General features: G+C 47.2%; 1 protein-coding gene across 1 annotated transcript in view; it reads right to left on the bottom strand.

The window, feature by feature from the left end:
* The window catches only part of ELP3 (elongator acetyltransferase complex subunit 3), a 208,414-nt gene that overhangs the window by 78,751 nt on the left and 104,712 nt on the right, over positions 1-24,951 (bottom strand). The gene's annotated exons all lie outside the window — the stretch shown is intronic.

Raw genomic sequence — 24,951 nt, 5'->3', positions numbered from 1 at the left:
AAAACTGATGTATCTATGTGATGCCTGAGGTCGGTGCGAGTTTGTAGATACCAAACATGAATAGGTTTACTTGCATTTAAGGGGTTAAAAAATTTTTACAAGCTTGTCCAAAAAAAGTGGCGCACGTTTTGCGCCATTTTCCAAAACCCATAGCGTTCTCATTTTTCGGGATCTATGGCACAGTGACTGCTTATTTTCTGCGTCTCGAGCTGACATTTTTAATGGTATCATTTTTGCGCAGATGCTACGCTTTGATCGCCTGTTACTGCATTTTGCGGCGACCAAAAAAACGTAATTTTAGTGTTTGGATTTTTTTTGCCGCTACGCCGTTTACTGATCAGATTACTTGATTTTATATTTTGATAGATTGGGCATTTATGAACGTGGCGATACTAAAATATGTGTATATTTTTTATTTTTTTAACCCTTTAATTTTCAATGGGGTGAAAGGGGGGTGATTTGAACTTTTAGATTTTATTTTTTCTTAATTTTTTAAAAAAACTTTTTTTAAACTTTTTTTTATTTTACTAGTCCCCCTAGGGGGCTATAGCGATCAGCAATCCGATCGCTCTGCCCTATCTGCTGATCACAGCTACAGAGCTGTAAACAGCAGATACGGTGCTTTACTTTCAATGCCGGCTGTATTCTGGCATTGAGAGGAAGTGACTCATGTTAGCTACAGGTGTCATCACATGACCCTGTGCTACTATGGCAACCACTGAAAGTCACGTGATCATGTCACGTGACTTCCGATGGGGGCGGGGTAAGTCACTGTCATGGCGGCGCAGATATACATCTCGCTGCCAGATTTTGGCAGCGAGATGTAAGGAGTTAATGGCCGCGGGTGGAAACGATTCCACCCGCGACTAGCAGGCACACGTCGGCTGTTGAAAACAGCCGATATGTGCCCGGATCGCCGCCGCCGCCTGCACACGGCAGGAGGCGGGGATTAACTCCACACGATCCATGACGTACCCAATACGTCATGGGTCGTTAAGGGTTTAATCTTCCTATTCCTGTTCAACCTATTTCGCAGTTTATGCATTGAGTATTTTGATCTTATTTTGTTTCCTTCTTCAGGTTTTGAAAAAACACCTGATGGAAATAATGGTAATTCTTTGAAGCGGTTCCTCCACTCCAGGGGAAAAACAAAATCGTCTTCCGAGGTGCTTCTTAAAAAAAAACAAAAAAAAAAAAAACAACAACTTTTCAAAACTGCTTCATGAAACGAAAACCAAAGAAAACCCTAAGAGACTTTCCTGAACTGGTTTCCACTTGAAAAACTCAAGTCTTTAACCTCCTCCTCCAAAAAAAAATCCAAAACTTGGTCTAGGACTAAGAATTCAACAACCAGTAAATATCTTAGAACTTATCTGCCACAGTCCCATAATTCTCACATTTCCAGGAGGACATGTCAAGACTTCCAAGTCAATGAAGATATCTTCATTGTATCCCATGAAGAAGAACCACCGGTGACAACAGATCTCCAGTGTAAAGAACATTTTCCGGAATGTTAGTTTTCAGGACACACAAGACATCGCTCTAAGTAAGGAGGAATATTCAGATTGTAAGAACATCCCTAAAGCAAGGACCAGCTTACACTAGGGGGTGACAACATTTTTGAATGTAACTTTGTAGCTCAACTTTTGGTGAAAATTGCCGATATAAAGACATGCAAATGAAATCAATTGCTCATGTATAACATGAACAGTCCCGTAATCCTCACGTCTCCAGAATATGAGGGAAGAGGCCATTAGAGCACAAGCTGCAAGCACTGGAGACTCTTCTGCTCTTTCAAGTCGCAGAACTGCTTGAAGGAGACACTTGTGGCGTAATGTATCACTCGCTAAATGAGCAGCGGGGCTCAGATCTGGAGCGGTGAGCGCAGCGCTGACGGGAGGAGAGGTAGAGCTAATGAGCACCTTTTGTCATTTGCTCCAAAGGATTTCAAAAAGGACCAAGATCTTACCGAGGGAAATTGTAAGTGAGTGGATATTAAGTGTCACTCAATCATCATGTCTGATATCTTCAAGAACTAAGGTAGAGAGGTAAGTAAAATCAGCAAGGAGAGCACAACTTCCACACTAAACATAAGGCGTTCAGATTTGACAGTAAATGACCCCCAATAATCTCCTGAGAGGGGTCCAGGAAGATCACTTGTTGGTGGGCTACTGAAGAGGAACATGACGGCAAAAAAAAATCTATAGCTGATAAATGTTCCATGAGTGTGGGTGGAATGGAAATGAAATCCCTGGAATGGAAGACCAAAAATGAGCATGGCCTCCACTGCTGCAAGGAAGCCTTGCAGGGGATGAGGTGGTCCTATTCTAGGTTCCTGATCATATATTTTTCACCAATCCAGTGGATAAATCCACAATACACTTTAGTGGAGGTCGAGATTTGTGGACCTAATGCATCTACAAAGTGGAGATTCGTGGAACGATTTTTGGGGTTTACAATCAAATCTTCTTTGAGAGCTGCTCTTTTCTTTCAGTCTAAGTGACTATCAGCTATCGTCTGTAACAGCGTCCCACATCTGAGCTTTCATTAGTATCTTTTAGTAACAATAAAAGTTCAATGTGGGAAAACCAAAATTTACACCATTAAGAAAATCTGAACCATGGACACAAAAAAACTAGCTGATGGATTGTGTAACAAGTGGACAACTCAAGATTGTACGGTCTTAATAGAATGGTCCACCATTCAAGACCCTATGAGAAACAACTACAAAGTAGACAACTCCAGACTGTACGGATTTTATAGAATGGTCCACCAGTCAAGACCCCAAGAGAAACAACTACAAAGTAGACCACTCCAGACTGTACGGATTTTATAGAATGGGTCACCAGTCAAGACCCCAAGAGAAACAACTACAAAGTAGACAACTCCAGACTGTACGGATTTTATAGAATGGTCCACCAGTCAAGACCCCAAGAGAAACGACTACAAAGTGGACAAGTCCAGACTGTACGGACTTCATAGAATGGTCCACCATTCAAGACCCCATGAGAAACAATTAAAAAGTGGACAACTGCAGATTGTATGGTCTTCACCACTCAAGACCCCATGAGAAACCGCTAGAAAGTGGACAATTCCACATTGCATGGACTTCATAGACTGGTCCACCATTCAAGACCCAAAGAGAAACAATTACAAAATGGACAACGCCAGATTGTACAGTCTTCATTGAATGGTCCAACCCTCAAGCCCCCAAGAGGAACAAGTACAAAGAGCGGCACTTGGTTGGGTGGCCATGTGTCGGGGTGGCTGTAGTCACAAAGACCAAAGTTTTCGATACGTTTAGTTTTGTTCATAAACTCAAGAAGAAAGTTGAAAAGCAACCATAATAATAGATCATGTAATAATTCTTGTTGAATTGTCATCGGTTTCCCGACACAAGTGACGAGAAAATAAACCCGGTATGCTACATGGGTGAACCAAATTAAAGTCTGCGACCTGTCATGACCCAGACAACAACTACTTTTGGCTCTCGGCAAGTGAGTCGAATCTCATTTTTTAGAAAACATGTTTAGACCCTTAGGATAGGTGCACAGAATAGAGACGTTGTGAATTCCCATGTACGGGTTGACCCACTGTTTCATGGAGTAGCGTTTCTGCGAGTCAGGTCGCAAGGGGAGAAAAGGATTAAAGTGCTATGAATAGTAACGTACGTCTAAAAGGTTTATGAGAAAACATGTATTTGTGAACATGTGGATAAATCTTAGAATATCGGATGGATAAAACTCCATAGAAGGAGAAAGACAAATCCTCGTGAAATGAGTTTATAGATTTCTCCAAGTCTTCCAGAAAAAGTGTCATTTTGTTCTTAGCATTGCTTAAAGGAATTGTCCAGAGAAAATAAATAACCATCTATTTGCAGGATAGATAGTAACGTTAAAATCATGGGGGATGGGTCTAATTGCAAGGATCCACATCTTTCGGCAGAACAGGCTCTTTAATCCCTGATGGGGCACCCAATATCCCTGTTAGACAGCGGCAGGGCACACGCCGGACTACTCCTTTCATTCCCAATTGTGTTGCGGAGAGTTGCACTTGGCATTTTCTGGCAGGCTCATAGAAAATGAGCAGAGCAGCGGTCGGGCATGTGTACTGCTCCAATATGAAATTCGTGTGGGTCCCACCAGTCGGACCCCCATCAATGTACAAGTTTTCACCAATTGTCACAATGTGATTGTGAGATAGCGAAGAACAAGGGACTTCTATGTTATCCCTCACGCTTGGGGACCCTAGACTATCCCTGTCCTCCAGATTACCCCTAATGGTAGAGATCCTGGAGTCCCATGCATTAATATACTCCTGAGTAAAGCTAATCTGTTGCCTCCTGCCACAAGCGAAGGGGCAGGAGGGGGATAGAAACACAGATGACACAGAAAGGGATAACAGAAATTCAGTCATACTGCATACTTAGGAACAAACAGTAAAGGCCCCGTCACACTAAGCAACATCACTAGCAACATCGCTGCTAACGAACAACGTTTGTGACGTTGCTAGTGATGTTGCTGTGTGTGACATCCAGCAACAACCTGGCCCCTGCTGTGAGGTCGTTGGTTGTTGCTGAATGTCCTGGGCCATTTTTTAGTTGTTGCTGTCCCGCTGTGAAGCACAGATCGCTGTGTGTGACAGCGAGACAGCAACAACTAAATGTGCAGGCAGCAGGAGCCGGCTTCTGCGGAGGCTGGTAACCAATGTAAACATCGGGTAACCAAGAAGCCCTGTCCTTGGTTACCCGATATTTACCTTTGATACCAGCCTCGGCCGCTCTCACTGTCAGTGCCGGCTCCTGCTCTGTGCACATGTAGCTGCAGCACACATCGGGTTAATTAACCCGATGTGTGCTGTAACTAGGAGAGCAAGGAGCCAGCGCTAAGCATTGTGCGCTGCTCCCTGCTCTCTGCACATTTAGCTGCAGCACACATCGGGTAATTAACCCGATGTGTGCTGTAACTAGGAGAGCAAGGAGCCAGCGCTAAGCAGTGTGCGCTGCTCCCTGCTCTCTGCACATGTAGCTGCAGCACACATCGGGTTAATTAACCCGATGTGTGCTGTAGCCAGGAGAGCAGGGAGCCAGTGCTCAGTGTGCGCTGCTCCCTGCTCTCTGAACGTGTGGCTGGTCACTGGTTGCTGGTGAGCTCACCAGCAACTCGTGTAGCCACGCTCCAGCGATCCCTGCCAGGTCAGGTTGCTGGTGGGATCGCTGGAGCGTCGCAGTGTGACATCTCACCAGCAACCTCCTAGCAACTTACCAGCGATCCCTATCGTTGTTGGGATCGCTGGTAAGTTGCTTAGTGTGACTGGACCTTAAGACGCTAAAGAGAAAAGCAAGTGAAGTAAGCAACAAAAAAGGACAAAATAGACTTAACACCACAACAATAATATATCAAGCACCAGTAAGCCTTGATAAATCCACCTCTCCAGGCTAGTATAGTCAAGCTATAGCTGGCACTAATGCAATTGTCCAGCCGGTATATACAGTTAGGTCCAGAAATCTTTGGACAGTGACACAGTTTTGGCGAGTTGGGCTCTGCATGCCACCACATTGGATTTGAAATGAAACCTCTACAACAGAATTCAAGTGCAGATTGTAACGTTTAATTTGAAGGTTTGAACAAAAATATCTGATAGAAATTGTAGGAATTGTCACATTTCTTTACAAACACTCCACATTTTAGGAGGTCAAAAGTAATTGGACAAATATATCAAACCCAAAAAAAATATTTTTATTTTCAATATTTTGTTGCGAATCCTTTGGAGGCAATCACTGCCTTAAGTCTGGAACCCATGGACATCACCAAACGCTGGGTTTCCTCCTTCCTAATGCTTTGCCAGGCCTTTACAATCGCAGCCTTCAGGTCTTGCTTGTTTGTGGGTCTTTCCGTCTTAAGTCTGGATTTGAGCAAGTGAAATGCATGCTCAATTGGGTTAAGATCTGGTGATTGACTTGGCCATTGCAGAATGTTCCACTTTTTTGCACTCATGAACTCCTGGGTAGCTTTGGCTGTATGCTTGGGGTCATTGTCCATCTGTACTATGAAGCGCCGTCCGATCAACTTTGCGGCATTTGGCTGAATCTGGGCTGAAAGTATATCCCGGTACACTTCAGAATTCATCCGGCTACTCTTGTCTGCTGTTATGTCATCAATAAACACAAGTGACCCAGTGCCATTGAAAGCCATGCATGCCCATGCCATCACGTTGCCTCCACCATGTTTTACAGAGGATGTGGTGTTCCTTGGATCATGTGCCGTTCCCTTTCTTCTCCAAACTTTTTTCTTCCCATCATTCTGGTACAGGTTGATCTTTGTCTCATCTGTCCATAGAATACTTTTCCAGAATTGAGCCGGCTTCATGAGGTGTTTTTCAGCAAATGTAACTCTGGCCTGTCTATTTTTGGAATTGATGAATGGTTTGCATCTAGATGTGAACCCTTTGTATTTACTTTCATGGAGTCTTCTCTTTACTGTTGACTTAGAGACAGATACACCTACTTCACTGAGAGTGTTCTGGACTTCAGTTGATGTTGTGAACGGGTTCTTCTTCACCAAAGAAAGTATGCGGCGATCATCCACCACTGTTGTCATCCGTGGACGCCCAGGCCTTTTTGAGTTCCCAAGCTCACCAGTCAATTTCTTTTTTCTCAGAATGTACCCGACTGTGGATTTTGCTACTCCAAGCATGTCTGCTATCTCTCTGATGGATTTTTTCTTTTTTTTCAGCCTCAGGATGTTCTGCTTCACCTCAATTGAGAGTTCCTTAGACCGCATGTTGTCTGGTCACAGCAACAGCTTCCAAATGCAAAACCACACACCTGTAATCAACCCCAGACCTTTTAACTACTTCATTGATTACAGGTTAACGAGGGAGACGCCTTCAGAGTTAATTGCAGCCCTTAGAGTCCCTTGTCCAATTACTTTTGGTCCCTTGAAAAAGAGGAGGCTATGCATTACAGAGCTATGATTCCTAAACCCTTTCTCCGATTTGGATGTGAAAACTCTCATATTGCAGCTGGGAGTGTGCACTTTCAGCCCATATTATATATATAATTGTATTTCTGAACATGTTTTTGTGAACAGCTAAAATAACAAAACTTGTGTCACTGTCCAAATATTTCTGGACCTAACTGTATATGAGGTGAGTGACTGACTAAAGGAGATTAACAAGCAGGTCAGCAGAGATTAACTTCTTCCTGGCCTGCCTATGAACTACAAGTCTCTGTGTTGACGACTGAGTATACAGTGAAGGAAATTATTATTTAATCCCTTGCTGATTGTGTACGATTTTTCACTGATAATGACCTGAACAGTCTATAATTTTAAGGCTAGGTTAATTTTAACAGTGAGAGATCGAATATCCAAAATAAAATACAGAAAAACACATTGTATAAATTATATAAAATGATTTGCATTTTGCAGAGAGAAATAAGTATTTGATCCCCTACCAACCATTAAGTTTTCTGGCTCCTACAGACACTTAAAACGCTCCTAATTCCCTCGTTACCTGCATTACAGATGGTGTCTTACACTGTCACCTGTATAACAGACTCTTGTCCACAGACTCCATTAATCTGTCAGACTCTAACCTCTACAACATGGATGACCAAAGAGCTTTCTAAGGATGTAAGGGACCAGACCATGGACCTGCACAAGACTGGAATGGAGAAGACCATAGTCATGCACCAGGCTGGAATGGAGAAGACCATAGTCCTGCACCAGGCTGGAATGGAGAAGACCATAGTCCTGCACCAGGCTGGAATGGAGAAGACCATAGACCTGCACAAGGCTGCAATGGAGAAGACCATAGACCTGCACAAGGCTGGAATGGAGAAGACCATAGACCTGCACCAGGCTGGAATGGAGAAGACCATAGTCCTGCACCAGGCTGGAATGGAGAAGACCATAGACCTGCACAAGGCTGCAATGGAGAAGACCATAGACCTGCACAAGGCTGGAATGGAGAAGATCATAGACCTGCACAAGGCTGGAATGGAGAAGACCATAGACCTGCACCAGGCTGGAATGGAGAAGACCATATACCTGCACCAGGCTGAAATGGAGAAGATCATAGACCTGCACAAGGCTGGAATGGAGAAGACCATAGACCTGCACTAGGCTGAAATGGAGAAGATCATAGACCTGCACAAGGCTGGAATGGAGAAGACCATAGACCTGCACAAGGCTGGATTGGAGAAGACCATAGACCTGCACAAGGCTGGAATGGAGAAGACCATAGACCTGCACAAGGCTGGAATGGAGAAGACCATAGACCTGCACCAGGCTGGAATGGAGAAGACCATAGACCTGCACAAGGCTGGATTGGAGAAGACCATAGACCTGCACAAGGCTGGAATGGAGAAGACTATAGATCTGCACAAGGCTGGAATGGGCTACAGAAACCATAAGTAAGACGCTGGGTGAAGAGGAGACAACTGTTGGTGCAATAGTCAGAAAATACAAGAAATACAAAATGAGTGTCAATCAACATTGATCTGGGGCTGCATGCAAAATCTCATCTCGTGGGGTATGAAGGATCCTGAGGAAGGTGAGAGATCAGCCTAAAACTACACGGGGGAACTTGTTACTGATCTCAAGGCAGCAGGGACCACTGTCACCAAGAAAACCACTGGAAGCACATTATGCCCTAACGGCTTAAAATTCTGCAGTGCTCGCAAAGTCCCACTGCTCAAGAAGGCCCATGTGCGGCCGGCCCGTCTGAAGGCGGCCCATGTGCGGCCGGCCCGTCTGAAGGCGGCCCATGTGCGGCCGGCCCGTCTGAAGGCGACCCATGTGCGGCCGGCCCGTCTGAAGGCGGCCCATGTGCGGCCGGCCCGTCTGAAGGCGGCCCATGTGCGGCCGGCCCGTCTGAAGGCGGCCCATGTGCGGCCGGCCCGTCTGAAGGCGGCCCATGTGCGGCCGGCCCGTCTGAAGGCGGCCCATGTGCGGCCTGCCCGTCTGAAGGCGGCCCATGTGCGGCCGGGCCCGTCTGAAGGCGGCCCATGTGCGGCCGGCCCGTCTGAAGGCGGCCCATGTGCGGCCGGCCCGTCTGAAGGCGGCCCATGTGCGGCCGGCCCGTCTGAAGGCGGCCCATGTGCGGCCGGCCCGTCTGAAGGCGGCCCATGTGCGGCCGGCCCGTCTGAAGGCGGCCCATGTGCGGCCGGCCCGTCTGAAGGCGGCCCATGTGCGGCCGGCCCGTCTGAAAGCGGCCCATGTGCGGCCGGCCCGTCTGAAGGCGGCCCATGTGCGGCCGGCCCGTCTGAAGGCGGCCCATGTGCGGCCGGCCCGTCTGAAGGCGGCCCATGTGCGGCCGGCCCGTCTGAAGGCGGCCCATGTGCGGCCGGCCCGTCTGAAGGCGGCCCATGTGCGGCCGGCCCGTCTGAAGGCGGCCCATGTGCGGCCGGCCCGTCTGAAGGCGGCCCATGTGCGGCCGGCCCGTCTGAAGGCGGCCCATGTGCGGCCGGCCCGTCTGAAGGCGGCCCATGTGCGGCCGGCCCGTCTGAAGGCGGCCCATGTGCAGCCGGCCCGTCTGAAGGCGGCCCATGTGCAGCCGGCCCGTCTGAAGGCGGCCCATGTGCAGCCGGCCCGTCTGAAGGCGGCCCATGTGCAGCCGGCCCGTCTGAAGGCGGCCCATGTGCAGCCGGCCCGTCTGAAGGCGGCCCATGTGCAGCCGGCCCGTCTGAAGGCGGCCCATGTGCAGCCGGCCCGTCTGAAGGCGGCCCATGTGCAGCCGGCCCGTCTGAAGGCGGCCCATGTGCAGCCGGCCCGTCTGAAGGCGGCCCATGTGCAGCCGGCCCGTCTGAAGAAGGCCCATGTGCAGCCGGCCCGTCTGTAGAAGGCCCATGTGCAGCCGGTCAAACTGAAGTTTGCCAATGAACATCTGGATGATTCTGAGAGTGATTGGGAGAAGGTGCTGGGGTCAGATGAGACAAAAATTGAGCTCTTTGGTATTAACTCAACTCGCCATGTTTGTAGGAAGAGAAATGCTGCCTATGACCCAAAGAACACCATCCCCACTGTAAAGTATGGAGGTAGAAACACTAAGTTTTGGGGGTGTTTCTCTGCTAAACGCACAGGACTACTTCGCCGCATCAATGGGACAATGGATGGAGCCATGTACCGTAAAATCTGCCAGGACATTAAAAATGGGTTGTGGCTGGGTCTTTCAGCATGACAGTGACCCAGTGACATACAGCCAAGGCAACGAAGGAGTGGCTCAAAACGAAGCACATTAAGGTTATGGAGTGGCTTAGCCAGCCTCCAGACCTTAATCCCATATAAAAAAAAACAACTTATGAAGGAGCTAAAGCTCCGAGTTGCCAAGTGACAGCCTCAAAATCTTAATGATTTATAGATGATCTGCAAAAGAGGAGTGGAGCAAAATTCCTCCTGACGTGCGCAAACCTCATCATCAACTAAAAAAAAAGTCTGACTGCTGGGCGGCCACCAAGGTAACGGCCACCAAGTATTAAGTCTTGTTTGCCAGAGGGATCAAATACTTATTTCTCTCTGCGAAATGCAAATAAATTTATATAATTTATACAATGTGATTTTCTGGATTTTATTTTGGATATTCTATATCTCACTCTAAAAATTATAGACTGTTCATGTCTTTGTCAGGGGGCAAACTTACAAAATCAGCAAGTGATCAAATACTTATTTCTTTCACTGTGTGTGATGTAGTAATTAATACAGATCTAATTAACAATCAAAGTTTGTTGTGTTGGAGCGGTTATAGTGTTCTGTATCAATGGTCTAGTTTATTAGCGGAAAACACATACTTGGGTCTCCTCGACATTGTTGTTCTGTCAAAAATGTAATTAAAAATCCTGGCGAAACACATCTCAATGCCTATAAGGTCTACAGTCACCTTTATAATGCTCAGCAAAGCTTGGAATAGTGACGTGCGGAGCGCTCTCCATGATGTACCCTCTACTTCTCAAGCTCTGTCCAAATATCTACAGCACTTCCTTGACCACGTCATTAATGTAGGAAGGAGTGACCTGCCGAAGGACCTCAACATGGCGTCATCCAGACAAAGCCTCATCCATCCTTCAGAGAAATTATGAATCTTCTCCATAACCAAAGAGCGTAGTGACAGTGAAGGAATGATGTTAAATTGCACCTTACACAAGGTCACAAGCAGGAAGACAAGCGGTTGTCGGCCCACAGCTTGTAGAGGGATAGATACAGGCAGACAAGAAGCTTTTAGACAGTCAGGAACAGACAAAACAATGACCACTTAAGCAGCTGATCCTCCCAGATTTTACATGGTCAGACACAGCCAGACAAGCAGCCGATCCTCCCACAGATTGCACATGGTCAGACACAGCCAGACAAGCAGCCGATCTTCCCACAGATTGCACATGGTCAGACAAAACCAGACAAGCAGCCGATCCTCCCACAGATTGTACATGGTCAAACAAAACCAGACAAGCAGCCGATCCTCCCACAGATTGTACATGGTCAGACAAAACCAGACAAGCAGCCGATCCTCCCACAGATTGTACATGGTCAGACACAGCCAGACAAGCAGCCGATCCTCCCACAGATTGCACATGGTCAGACACAGCGAGACAAGCAGCCGATCTTCCCACAGATTGCACATGGTCAGACAGAGCCAGACAAGCAGCCGATCCTCCCACAGAGTGTACATGGTGAGACACAACCAGACAAGCAGCCGATCCTCCCATAGATTGTTAATGGTCAGACACAGCCAGACAAGCAGCCGATCCTCCCACAGAGTGTACATGGTCAGACACAACCAGACAAGCAGCCGATCTTCCCATAGATTGTACATGGTCAGACACAGCCAAGCAGCCGATCTTCCCACAGATTGTACATGGTCAGATACAGTCAGACAAGCAGCCGATCCTCTCACAGATTGTACATGGTCAGATACAGCCAGAGAAGCAGCCGATCCTCCCACAGATTTTACATGGTCAGACAAGCAGCCGATCCTCCCACAGATTGTACAGGGTCAGACACAGCCAGACAAGCAGCCGATCCTCCCACAGATTGTACATGGTCAGACACAGCCAAGCAGCCGATCTTCCCACAGATTGTACATGGTCAGATACAGTCAGACAAGCAGCCGATCCTCTCACAGATTGTACATGGTCAGATACAGCCAGACAAGCAGCCGATCCTCCCACAGATTTTACATGGTCAGACAAGCAGCCGATCCTCCCACAGATTGTACAGGGTCAGACACAGCCAGACAAGCAGCCGATCCTCCCACAGATTGTACATGGTCAGACACAGCCAGACAAGCAGCCGATCCTCCCACAGATTGCACATGGTCAGACACAGCCAGACAAGCAGCCGATCTTCCCACAGAGTGTACATGGTGAGACACAACCAGACAAGCAGCCGATCCTCCCATAGATTGTTAATGGTCAGACACAGCCAGACAAGCAGCCGATCCTCCCACAGAGTGTACATGGTCAGACACAGCCAGACAAGCAGCCGATCTTCCCACAGATTGTACATGGTCAAACACAGCCAGACAAACAGCCGATCCTCCCACAGATTGCGAAGCGCTCTCTATGATATACCCTCTACTTCTCAAGCTCTGTCCAAATATCTACATAACTTCCTTGATCAAGTCATTAATGTAGGAAGGAATGACCTGCTGAAGGACCTCAACATGGCGCCATCCAGACAAGGCTTCATCCATCCTTCAGAGAAATTTTGAATCTTCTCCATAACCAAAGAAGGAGTGTAGTGACAGTGAAGGAATGATGTTAAATTGCACCTTACACAAGGTCACAAGCACGAAGACAAGCGGTTGTCGGCCCACAGCTTGTAGAGGGATAGATACAGGCAGACAAGAAGCTTTTAGACAGTCAGGAACAGACAAAACAATGACCACTTAAGCAGCTGATCCTCCCAGATTTTACATGGTCAAACACAGCCAGACAAGCAGCCGGTCCTCCCACAGATTGTACATGGTCAGACACAGCCAGACAAGCAGCCGATCCTCCCACAGAGTGTACATGGTCAGACACAGCCAGACAAGCAGCCGATCTTCCCACAGATTGTACATGGTCAGACACAACCAGACAAGCAGCCGATCTTCCCACAGATTGTACATGGTCAGATACAGTCAGAGAAGCAGCTGATCCTCTCACACATTTTACATGGTTAGATACAGTCAGAGAAGCAGCCGATCCTCCCACATATTGCACAGCGTCAGACACAGCCAGACAAGCAGACGATCCTCCCACAGATTTTACATGGTTAGATACAGTCAGAGAAGCAGCCGATTCTCCCACAGATTGTACATGGTCAGACACAGCTAGACAAGCAGACGATCCTCCCACAGATTTTACATGGTCAGACAAGCAGCCGATTCTCCCACAGATTGTACATGGTCAGATACAGCCAGACAAGCAGCCGATTCTCCCACAGATTATACATGGTCAGATACAGCCAGACAAGCAGCCGATCCTCCCACATATTGCACAGCGTCAGACACATCAAACAAGCAGCCGATCTTCCCACAGATTGTACAGGGTCAGAAACAGCCAGACAAGGAACCAATCTTCCCACAGATTGTACATGGTCAGATACAGCCAGACAAGCAGCTGATCCTCCCACAGATTGTACATGGTCAGACACAGCCAGACAAGCAACCAATCTTCCCACAGATTGTACATGGTCAGACACAGCCAGACAAGCAACCAATCTTCCCACAGATTGTACATGGTCAGATACAGCCAGACAAGCAGCCGATCCTCCCACAGATTGTACATGGTCAGATACAGCCAGACAAGCAGCCGATCTTCCCACAGATTGTACATGGTCAGACACAGCCAGACAAGCAACCAATCTTCCCACAGATTGTACATGGTCAGATACAGCCAGACAAGCAGCCGATCCTCCCACAGATTGTACATGGTCAGATACAGCCAGACAAGCAGCTGATCCTCCCACAGATTGTACATGGTCAGACACAGCCAGACAAGCAACCAATCTTCCCACAGATTGTACAGGGTCAGAAACAGCCAGACAAGCAGCCAATCCTCCCACAGATTGTACATGGTCAGATACAGCCAGAGAAGCAGCTGATCCTCCCACAGATTGTACATGGTCAGACACAGCCAGACAAGCAGCCGATCTTCCCACAGATTGTACATGGTCAGACACAGCCAGATAAGCAGCTGATCCACAGAATGTACAAGGTTAGACACCGCCAGACAAGTAGCCGATCCTATAGACTGTACAGGGTTAGAAATACCCTGACAAGCAGCTGATCCTCCTAAAGATTGTACAGGTTTAGACACAACTAGACCCTCATATATTGTTGCTCAGACTCGCTGACTTGAGTTGCAATAAATCTGTTGGTAAACTCTGCCTATTTAATTTTTCAGGAATAAAAAAATATGGGGGGGGGGGATTATCAGGAACAACTCAGTGAACGTCAACTATAAAATACAGACATTCACATCTCTTATTAATGGATGATTTGCCAGATAAGTTACCAGATTCTAGTTCAATAAGTTGGGTCTCATCACTGCGGGTCACGCACATGGAGAAAAGTCCATTTTTATCAAAAACTGCAAAATTTTACAGTTAGCAATAAAAAGGCGAAAACGAAGATGAAATAAGCAATGATGCTAACGGCTACATAGGCGATCGTAGTATTTTTCTGTATCCTGTGCACGGTTTGGACGATTATACGATTATACACTGGTGAGTAGATGGGTGGCATCTGCATGTAGGGAGTGCAACGCTAATGACTAACACTTCCAAAAAGTTAGAAATTATAAATGAGTAGGACGGACGCCTCTACCCCAGAAGACTCAAAAATATCCAAGTTCATTACTGGGATCCAAGCAGCTCAATAAAATTTGGCAATGTAAAAAAAATCCAAAATCTCATAGTGTATCGGCTCCGTAGAACAACGCCATGCCCTTTTGTTGCGGTGTAAAGAGTCAACCCAAAACAGCACGTGGTGCAGATGCCGAGAATTTAACATTTGGATACAATAGTAAAATAGAATTGACGGCAACAGTAACAAACGCTAAAGTCGCTTCTATTTTACGGTCTCAGAGACAGGCCGTTAGCTCCGAGCGTGCACTTTATGGCGCCTTCGAGGCTTTCTCCGGATCTCTCCAAAAACACAATCCGAAGAAATGTGTTCTTCTTTTTTTTTTGGCCACGAAACCATTTCTCAGTGAGTTCAGCACCATTCACTGGAGACATCATTGATCTCTTCTCCCGGGAGTTTGATGCATCACAACGGAGACAAATGGCTCCTCGGAAAACTGCGCAGCAAATAAATCCGACTAAAAGCAGAGGATCATCTGAGAAAAGCTCTCCTCGCTTGTGTTACCTCCATTTACTAGACGGATGATTGCGCTTATGTGGACTCTACGAAGAGGACATCTGTTCCACGACCGATCATTTGTAACGAGGCTCTCCATCTCAGGAGTTCCCGGGGAAATAACGGCAGGGACTTCATGGCACGTTTCCTCATGATGGATGCATGCAGGTAGGAGCACGTGAGAAATCACACCTTTAGAGAATGACGCTGATACAATGTCATCCATACAAGAACAAGGAACTATTAGGGAGGATTAAAAATGGCCCCCTGTTGCGGCGTCAAGTAGACCACCAAGAACGTAGAGGTCTGGTGTTTGTTCCTCCCTCCACAGGACGATTCCCCAAGCTCTTTTTTGTTAAACTGTCATGGCGGCGTCGGGATCTGTTCAGACGACAGGTTCTGACACCCTGCCCAACAAGTTCTCTGGTGTCTGTAATCAGCGCAGGCAGACTCGGGAGTCGTCCAACAGATTGGCAGGTTAGTAAGAGTTACTTTGTTAGTCTGTTTGTCAGTCTCCTTTGATCACATGTTGTGGGGAAGCCAATCACATCTGCTCCACTCCCATATATGCTGGATGGACGCTTCCACCTATGCCAGGTATAGTCTATCTTAGGGCTGTTTCACACATCCGGCATTTCGCTGGATATGACACGCATGCAGTACAGTAGATTCATTTACAGTGGAAGTGCGACACCATGCGGTTGTGTGCTTCATTGCCAACCGCATTTGTCCACATGGTGTCGCGCTTCCACTGTAAATGAATCTACTGTACTGCATGCGTGCCATATCCAGCAAAATGCAGGATGTGTGAAACAGGCCTTAGCTGGTCTGGTGAGGTGCTGTGATCCAGACTATCTGGTGGTCGTAGTACTTGTTGCTGTGTGCAGTTAATCCTTGTTTTTTCTGGTACCTTCCTGCTCTTCCTTTTCTCCTGAGTCTCTCATTGTCTAATCCTGGGTGTATGCAGTTTTGTTTTTTGCCTTGTCTGTCTTTCTCGGTTTCCATTCACTCCTGCCTCTTCCTTCCCTGGTGGGAGGAGGGAATCAGATTAGTTCTGGTCAGGAAACTAGCCAGGCATGGGACTCTGGCATCTCCACCATTAATGGTAACCCTGAGGTTAGGGATACATTAGGGAGACCTAGTGTGAGGGACAGCAGAGGAGCCCCGTGCCTCGCTTTCCCACAGTCACATCGTGACAGTTTCTTTAACATTTAAAAAAAAAAAAAGTTTTTAAAGTCCCTTAGGGGGACTTGAACCTGCGATGGGTATAGATGATATAGAAAAATGTATTGGACCATTGCAGGTTCAAGTCACCTAAAGGACTTTAAAAAAAAAAAAAAGGTTTTAAATCAGTTTTTAAAAGAATTAAAGTTTTTTAATAAAAAAAAAACTAATTTTTTTTTTAAAAGTTAAAAAAAAATTATAAAAAAGTTTAAAAAATTAACAAAGTAAAAACATTAAAAAAGTTTTTAAAAAATTTAAAAAAAGGTGTTTAAAAAAATGTTAAACATTTTTTAATTTTTCCCTCTTTTACCCAATTTAAAAGAAAGACAGTGTAACAATAAATGTATTTGGTATTGCAAAGTCTTAAAAGTCTTCAAAGTTGTAAATATATTGTAATACAACTGCATGGCGGTATATAACTGATCAGGGTGTCTCACGGAGTATCAACTTGGAGCTCTAGGGACCTTGGATAGGTTCTGGTTGGGATCTCCTCACATGGGGGGCTGAGGGGTACCCAGATTAGTAAACCCCTAGCCCTATTCCCTCCCCTCCACCACCCCTTGCCCCCTCCCCAGTGTCAGAGATTAAAAGCGGTGATCAAAACATCCCTCCGTTCAGCTGTATAACAGCTGGCATATGCCAGGCACGCTGCAGGCTCAGCTCCTGAGCCTGCTCAATACACCCAAACTTAGTGTGTGACATTATATATTGAAAAAGGGTCATCTGCATGGAATTTTGTCTAAAAATATATATTTTTAATTAATTGGGTCTAATCAAAAAGGTTTCATTTTTTTTCCTTCTGTAGCCCCAATCTTGCACTATTAATGGCTGCAGAATGAGTTAACTGGGAATCTGTCAGTGAGCTCATTCTGAAAAGAGTTTATTTTTCCCATCTTCCACCTCAACTAATACATGCCAAGTCGGCTGGGAGGAGCGGAGAAAAAGTGAGATAGGAAACAAACACCTTACTCAGAATGAGCTCACTGACATCCTCAGTTAACTCATTCTGCAGCCAGCAAAACAGGAGCTGTAAAAGGTTAAAAAAAAATTTTCTTTTTTTTTTTAATGGGACCTACGGTAATTGCAAAAGTTATTTTTCGGTAAGAATTTACATATTTAAGCTCTTTCCAACATCTGTTTATAAAGATCCACATAATTAACCCCTTTTTAATGTCTGTTTATATAGTTCTTTTTGGATAAAAATTCCCATATTTAATTCCTTTTTAATGTCCGTTTATATAGTTCTTTTTGGATAAAAATTCCCATATTTAATTCCTTTTTAATGTCCGTTTATATAGTTATTTTTGGATAAAAATCCATATATTTAATTCCTTTTTAATGTCCGTTTATATAGTTATTTTTGGATAAAAATCCATATATTTAATTCCTTTTTAATGTCCGTTTATATAGTTATTTTTGGATAAAAATCCATATATTTAATTCCTTTTTAATGTCCGTTTATATAGTTATTTTGGATAAAAGAAGGGAATTTTGTTTACTTACCGTAAATTCCTTTTCTTCTAGCTCCAATTGGGAGACCCAGACGATTGGGTGTATAGCTACTGCCTCCGGAGGCCACACAAAGCATTACACTAAAAAGTGTAAGGCCCCTCCCCTTCTGGCTATACACCCCCCGTGGGATCACGGGCTGCTCAGTTTTAGTGCTAAAGCAAGAAGGAGGAAAGCCAATAACTGGTTTAAACAAATTCAATCCGAAGTAACATCGGAGAACTGAAACCGTTCAACATGAACAACATGTGTACCCGAAAAAACCAAAAATCCCGAAGGAAACAGGGGCGGGTGCTGGGTCTCCCAATTGGAGCTAGAAGAAAAGGAATTTACGGTAAGTAACAAAATTCCCTTCTTCTTCGGCGCTCCATTGGGAGACCCAGACGATTGGGACGTCCAAAAGCAGTCCCTGGGTGGGTAAAATAATACCTCAAGTTAGAGCTGCAAAACAGCCCTCCCCTACGAGGAGGCAACTGCCGCCTGCAGGACTCTTCTACCTAGGCTGGCGTCCGCCGAAGCGTAGGTATGCACCTGATAATGTTTGGTGAAAGTGTGCAGGCTCGACCAGGTAGCCGCCTGGCACACCTGTTGAGCCGTAGCCTGGTGTCGTAATGCCCAGGACGCACCCACGGCTCTGGTAGAATGGGCCTTCAGCCCTGATGGAACCGGAAGCCCAGCAGAACGGTAGGCTTCAAGAATTGGTTCCTTGATCCATCGAGCCAGGGTGGATTTGGAAGCCTGCGACCCTTTGCGCTTACCAGCGACAAGGACAAAGAGTGCATCCGAGCGGCGCAGGGGCGCCGTGCGGGAGATGTAGATTCTGAGTGCTCTCACCAGATCTAACAAATGCAAATCCTTCTCATACCGATGAACTGGATGAGGACAAAAGGAAGGTAAGGAGATATCCTGATTGAGATGAAAAGAGGATACCACCTTAGGGAGAAATTCCTGAATGGGGCGCAGCACTACCTTGTCCTGGTGAAACACCAGGAAGGGAGCTTTGGATGACAGCGCTGCTAGCTCAGACACTCTCCGAAGAGACGTGACCGCTACCAGAAAGGCCACTTTCTGTGAGAGTCGAGAAAGTGACACCTCCTTCAGAGGCTCGAAGGGCGGCTTCTGGAGAGCAACCAGTACCCTGTTCAGATCCCATGGATCTAACGGCCGTTTGTACGGAGGGACGATGTGACAAACCCCCTGCAGGAACGTGCGTACCTGAGGAAGTCGTGCTAGACGCTTCTGAAAAAATACTGATAGCGCTGAGACTTGTCCTTTAAGGGAGCCGAGCGCTAAGCCTTTTTCCAAACCAGATTGCAGGAAGGAAAGAAAAGTAGGCAATGCAAATGGCCAGGGGGACACTCCCTGTGCAGAGCACCAGGATAAGAAAATCTTCCACGTTCTGTGATAGATCTTAGCAGACGTGGGCTTCCTAGCCTGTCTCATGGTGGCCACGACCCCTTGAGATAATCCTGAAAACGCTAGGATCCAGGACTCAATGGCCACACAGTCAGGTTCAGGGCCGCAGAATTCAGATGGAAAAACGGCCCTTGTGACAGTAAGTCTGGCCGGTCTGGTAGCGCCCACGGTTGGCCGACCGTGAGATGCCACAGATCCGGGTACCACGATCTCCTCGGCCAGTCTGGGGCGACGAGTAAGACGCGGCGGCAATCGCACCTGATCTTGCGTAGCACTCTGGGCAAGAGTGCCAGAGGGGGAAACACATAGGGAAGCTGGAACTGCGACCAATCTTGCACCAAGGCGTCTGCCGCCAGAGCTCTTTGATCGCGAGACCTCACCATGAAGGTCGGGACCTTGTTGTTGTGCCGAGACGCCATTAGGTCGACGTCCGGCACTCCCCAGCGGCGGCAGATTTCCTGAAACACGTCCGGGTGAAGGGACCATTCCCCTGCGTCCATGCCCTGGCGACTGAGGAAGTCTGCTTCCCAGTTTTCTACGCCGGGGATGTGAACTGCGGATATGGTGGAGGCCGTGGCTTCCACCCACATCAGAATCCGCCGGACTTCCTGGAAGGCTTGCCGACTGCGTGTCCCACCTTGGTGGTTGATGTATGCCACCGCTGTGGAGTTGTCTGACTGAATTCGGATCTGCTTCCCTTCCAGCCAGTGCTGGAAGGCTTGTAGGGCAAGATACACTGCCCTGATTTCCAGAACATTGATCTGAAGGGTGGACTCCTGCTGAGTCCACGTACCTTGAGCCCTGTGGTGGAGAAAAACTGCTCCCCACCCTGACAGGCTCGCGTCTGTCGTGACCACCGCCCAGGATGGGGGTAGGAAGGACCTTCCTTGTGATAATGAGGTGGGAAGGAGCCACCACTGAAGAGAGTCCTTGGCCGTCTGGGAAAGGGAGACTTTCCTGTCCAAGGACGTCGACTTCCTGTCCCATTGGCGGAGAATGTCCCATTGAAGTGGGCGCAGATGAAACTGCGCAAACGGAACTGCCTCCATTGCTGCCACCATCTTCCCTAGGAAGTGCATGAGGCGTCTTAAGGGGTGCGACTGGCCTTGAAGGAGAGACTGCACCCCTGTCTGTAGTGACCGCTGCTTGTCCAGCGGAAGCTTCACTACCGCTGAGAGAGTATGAAACTCCATGCCAAGATATGTTAGTGATTGGGTCGGAGACAGGTTTGACTTTGAAAAGTTGATGATCCACCCGAAGGTCTGGAGAGTCTCCAGCGCATCGTTCAGGCTGTGTTGGCATGCTCCTTGAGAGGGTGCCTTGACAAGTAGATCGTCCAAGTAAGGGATCACCGAGTGTCCCTGAGAGTGCAAGACTGCTACCACTGCTGCCATGACCTTGGTGAAAACCCGTGGGGCTGTCGCCAGACCAAATGGCAGGGCTACGAACTGAAGATGGTCGTCCCCTATCACGAAGCGTAGAAAACGCTGGTGCTCTGGAGCAATCGGCACGTGGAGATAAGCATCTTTGATGTCTATTGATGCTAGAAAATCTCCTTGAGACATCGAGGAAATGACGGAGCGGAGGGATTCCATCCGGAACCGCCTGATTTTCACGTGCTTGTTGAGCAGTTTTAGGTCCAGAACAGGACGGAAAGAGCCGTCCTTTTTTGGTACCACAAACAGATTGGAGTAAAAACCTTGACCTTGTTCCTGAGGAGGAACAGGGATCACCACTCCTTCTGCCCTTAGGGAGCACACCGCCTGCAGAAGAGCATCGGCTCGGTCGGGAGGTGGGGAGGTTCTGAAGAATCGAGGCGGAGGACGAGAACTGAACTCTATCCTGTACCCGTGAGACAAAACGTCTCTCACCCACCGGTCCTTGACCTGTGACAGCCAAATGTCGCCAAAGCGGGAGAGCCTGCCACCGACCGAGGATGCGGAGAGAGGAGGCTGAAAGTCATGAGGCAGCCGCCTTGGAAGCGGTTCCTCCGGCTGCTTTCTTTGGGCGTGAGTGAGCCCGCCAGGAATCTGAACTCCTCTGCTCTTTCTGAGTCCTTTTGGACGAGGAGAATTGGGCCCTGCCCGAGCCACGAAAGGACCGAAACCTCGACTGTCCCCTCCTCTGTTGGGGTTTGCTTGATCTGGGCTGGGGTAAGGAAGAGTCCTTACCCTTGGACTGTTTAATGATTTCAGCCAATTGCTCACCAAACAGTCTGTCTCCAGATAATGGCAAACTGGTTAAGCATTTTTTGGACGCAGAATCTGCTTTCCATTCTTTCAACCACAAGGCTCTGCGTAAAACGACAGAGTTGGCAGACGCCATAGATGTACGGCTCGTAGAGTCCAGGACAGCATTGATAGCGTAAGTCGCAAACGCAGACATTTGCGAGGTTAAGGACGCCACCTGCGGCACTGATGGACGTATGACAGAGTCCACCTGCGCCAGACCAGCTGAAATAGCTTGGAGTGCCCACACGGCTGCGAATGCTGGAGCAAACGACGCGCCAATAGCTTCATAGACAGATTTCAACCAAAGGTCCATCTGCCTGTCAGTGGCATCTTTAAGTGAAGCCCCATCTTCCACTGCAACTATGGATCTAGCCGCAAGCCTGGAGATTGGGGGGTCCACCTTTGGACACTGGGTCCAGCGTTTGACCACGTCAGGGGGAAAAGGATAACGTGTATCCTTAAGACGCTTGGAAAAACGCTTATCTGGATAAGCATGATGTTTCTGGACTGCTTCTCTGAAGTCAGAGTGGTCTAGAAAAGTACTCAATTTACGCTTGGGATATCTGAAATGGAATTTCTCTTGCTGTGCAGCTGCCTCCTCCGCTGGAGGGGCTGGGGGAGAAATATCCAACAGTCTATTGATGGCCGCTATAAGGTCATTCACCATGGCGTCACCATCAGGAGTATCCAGATTGAGAGCGGTCTCAGGATTAGACTCCTGATCATCTACCTCTGTCTCATCATACAGAGAATCCTCTCGCTGAGACCCTGACCAGCGTGAGGACGTGGAGGGTCTCTCCCAGCGAGCTCGCTTAGGCTGCCTGGGACTGTCGTCCGAGTCAGAGCCTTCAGCCTGTGATGCGTGGGACCCCCTTGGAGCACGGATTAGTTCCAACTGAGGGGGACCGGGGAACATTGAATCAGCAGTGCCCATGGTCTGAGTGACCGGCCTGGACTGCAAAGTTTCTAGAATTTTTGTCATAGTCACAGACATCTTATCAGCAAAAACTGCAAACTCTGTCCCCGTCACCGGGGCAGGGTTCACAGGCGTCTCTGCCTGGGCCACTACTAGCATAGACTCCGGCTGACGAAGTGGCACAGGGACCGAACATTGCACACAATGGGGGTCAGAGGAACCTGCCGGTAGATCAGCCCCACATGCGGTACAAGCAGCATAAAAAGCCTGTGCCTTGGCACCCTTGCTTTTTGCGGATGACATGCTGTCGTCTCCTCAGAGCAATATAGGGTATAAAGTCAAGAAGCGACCGTACAGTGCAATATATATAGGTACAGACAAAAGTACACTAAACAACACTGTGGCACTAGTGGGGTCAGCACCTAGGTGCTGCTTACCGCCCGCTTAAGAGCGGGTGTGTGGTCGCCAGAATCCCCTGTCTGGGTCTCCCAGGGCTATGTCCGTTCTCCAGCTCAGACTGCATGCAGGAATGGCTGCCGGCGTCCTGTGAAGAGGGGCGGGCCGTGGGCGTGCTGCAGACAAAGAGCGGGAAACTGGCGTCCCACTGTGCCCAGTGAGAGGGCTGGAGTATGTAAATACGACTCCAGCCCTTCGGCGCTGATCATTATACAGCGTCTCGCCCCTTCCCTGACTGACAGGGTTGGGGGCGGGAACGAAACGGAACTAGGCCGCAAACGCCGGGGACTAGATTTATAAGCGCTGCCGTCGTAAAAGCACGGTCAGCGCGAAGTCCCCGGCGCACCACAAGTCACAGCCGCGCCGCAGCCTCTAGGGGCGGCCGGCGCGGTAGTTCCCCACAAATAAACTCACTGCAGCTAAGCTGCAGTGAGTATAGCCCAAGCGCGCAGCGCTACTGTCCCCGGCGCACTAGCACACCCAGCAACGCTGGAGTGTGTCTGTGCCTGTCTGCACGGGGACACAGAGTACCTGAATGTTGCAGGGCCTTGTCCCTGACGGTACCCAGCTCCGTATCCAGCAGGTTCTCCGGGTCTGTGGATGGAGCCCGGCCTCAGAGCCTGGAGGCCGGTAAGATCCCACTTCACCAGAGCCCTTCAGGGGGATGGGGAAGGAAAACAGCATGTGGGCTCCAGCCTCCGTACCCGCAATGGGTACCTCAACCTTAACAAACACCGCCGACAAAAGTGGGGTGAGAAGGGAGCATGCTGGGGGCCCTAGTATGGGCCCTCTTTTCTTCCATCCGACATAGTCAGCAGCTACTGCTGACTAAACAGTGGAGCTATGCGTGGATGTCTGACCTCCTTCGCACAAAGCTTGAAAACTGAGCAGCCCGTGATCCCACGGGGGGTGTATAGCCAGAAGGGGAGGGGCCTTACACTTTTTAGTGTAATGCTTTGTGTGGCCTCCGGAGGCAGTAGCTATACACCCAATCGTCTGGGTCTCCCAATGGAGCGCCGAAGAAATCCATATATTTAATTCCTTTTTAATGTCCGTTTATATAGTTATTTTTGGATAAAAATCCATATATTTAATTCCTTTTTAATGTCCGTTTATATAGTTATTTTTGGATAAAAATCCATATATTTAATTCCTTTTTAATGTCCGTTTATATAGTTATTTTTGGATAAAAATCCATATATTTAATTCCTTTTTAATGTCCGTTTATATAGTTATTTTTGGATAAAAATCCATATATTTAATTCCTTTTTAATGTCCGTTTATATAGTTATTTTTGGATAAAAATCCATATATTTAATTCCTTTTTAATGTCCGTTTATATAGTACTTTTTGGATAAAAATTCCCATATTTAATTCCTTTTTAATGTCCGTTTATATAGTTATTTTTGGATAAAAATCCATATATTTAATTCCTTTTTAATGTCCGTTTATATAGTTATTTTTGGATAAAAATCCATATATTTAATTCCTTTTTAATGTCCGTTTATATAGTTATTTTTGGATAAAAATCCATATATTTAATTCCTTTTTAATGTTCGTTTATATAGTTATTTTTGGATAAAAATCCATATATTTAATTCCTTTTTAATGTCCGTTTATATAGTTATTTTTGGATAAAAATCCATATATTTAATTCCTTTTTAATGTCCGTTTATATAGTTATTTTTGGATAAAAATCCATATATTTAATTCCTTTTTAATGTCCGTTTATATAGTTATTTTTGGATAAAAATCCATATATTTAATTCCTTTTTAATGTCCGTTTATATAGTTATTTTTGGATAAAAATCCATATATTTAATTCCTTTTTAATGTCCGTTTATATAGTTATTTTTGGAT

Source organism: Anomaloglossus baeobatrachus, chromosome 3, assembly GCF_048569485.1.
Source record: "Anomaloglossus baeobatrachus isolate aAnoBae1 chromosome 3, aAnoBae1.hap1, whole genome shotgun sequence".
Lineage (NCBI taxonomy): Eukaryota > Metazoa > Chordata > Amphibia > Anura > Aromobatidae > Anomaloglossus > Anomaloglossus baeobatrachus.
This window is presented reverse-complemented; position numbering and strand designations above follow the sequence as displayed.